Consider the following 1,868-nt stretch of genomic DNA (forward strand, 5'->3'; position numbering starts at 1 on the left):
TTCCATTCTCAATAAATTTTTGTCAACCGAAATTATATACGTCATAAATAAATAACAAAATTAAACATAATAATTAATAATCAATAAATAAAATTATATAATAATGCCAAACATCGAAATTTTTTTAAAAAAATCATTGTCACCCAGTAATAATTAAATATATCGTCTACTAGGCGTCAAAAAGTTTTCTCTGGGTGACATTTCTATCGCCCAGTACATTAGGTAAAATATCCACTGGTATACTGTATAATTATTTCGAGTGTCTGACAATGTGTATACAGTATTATATCTTATTGTAATCATATTATACTAAACAAAAATGTTAACAGACGGCCTCAATTTCCACTTATCTATCCGTCGGACAGTGAAAATAACGCGTCATAATGGAGTTTATACCAAAGTAGATAATCATAATAGGCATATGAATAATTGTAAAATAAATGTTAACATTGACTAAATAGTGAATGAAATTAAACGAGTTGAGGCCAAATAAGTATACTGCAGTGGATATCTTAAGGAATCGTCACTGGGAGACATTGAAAAAAAAATTGCATGCTAACTATCAAAATCAACATAATATTATGACCTTATAAAAAGTATTAAATATTATAGAAAACATAACATATATCTAACAATACAATAAGACTCACAACACATAAATAATTACAAATAATTTACGATTTAAGTAAATTAATTCCTAATAATTACAAATAATGGAATCTATATTGTTAATATATAAATATAATAAACAACACTATAAAAATAGATATAAGAATTAAAATTATATTTTTTTTTTTAAACTTTTCAAAGAACTTCTCTTACTTTTGACTAACTTAAATAACGAGTTACATTTTTTCCATGTTATTTAGTAACTTAAGTCTTATGAGTTAATTAATTTTATTGTCACGGTAAGTTAACTTAATTCCTAAACCACAGATTAAAATATATTAAAGTTTGAGAAAATTAATTTAAAAAAAAAAGTAATAATAATCCAAAATATTAAATATCATAAAAGTTAACAAATAATAATTTATAATAATAGTTATTAGCCATTATGTATATTGAATATTCACAGAAATTCACAGAATATTAATAATATTACAACCATACTATTTTTTTCTAGTACTTATAACTAAAAAAAACTGAAAAAAAACGGGACCCAACTAGTGTAGTATCTTAAGAGGACGTCGCACCCGCATGTGTTGTCACGAACGGACGACATAGCAAATTATTGTTTGTCACTTTCAATAGTGTGCTGTTAGTTTTGATATTAGAGTGAATGACCTATTATATCAAACTTTAAGGTAACACAATTATCTGTCTTCTTTCGTTGGTTTTTTACGATATTTTAATTTTTAAGTGAACTATGATCATTTTTAAATATTAATGTCTTACTAATTCATAACTCACTTAAAAATTAAAATATCGCAATAAACCAAGGAGAGAACACAGATAATGTTGTTGCTTTAAAGTTTAATAATATATCAATTCACTCTAATATCAAAATCGACCACACTCTATCGAAACTAGTGAACGAAAATTTGCTATGTCGTACGCGTGTAAAACGGAGACAACACAGCGGTTGCGACGTCCTCAGGACCATAACACTCAAAAAAATAAGTCTATCTTCAAATATAGTATCAAGTGAAACGAAAACAGAGATACCGCTAAAAACTGTTAGCGTCTAATATTTAGCCAGTTATGGCGCATTTGAAAAATACGCGTGACGTCATAATTTTGCCGCCGCCGATTACTGTGTACCCGATTTTAGGGGAGTAATACGACTCTCGCTGTTTAAACGCTTATAGCTCGGCTAATACTCAATTTATTGATGTAACTTTCTTGCGTTGTATTATTCTATGGATAGG

Source organism: Acyrthosiphon pisum, chromosome X (genome assembly GCF_005508785.2).
Source record: "Acyrthosiphon pisum isolate AL4f chromosome X, pea_aphid_22Mar2018_4r6ur, whole genome shotgun sequence".
NCBI lineage: Eukaryota > Metazoa > Arthropoda > Insecta > Hemiptera > Aphididae > Acyrthosiphon > Acyrthosiphon pisum.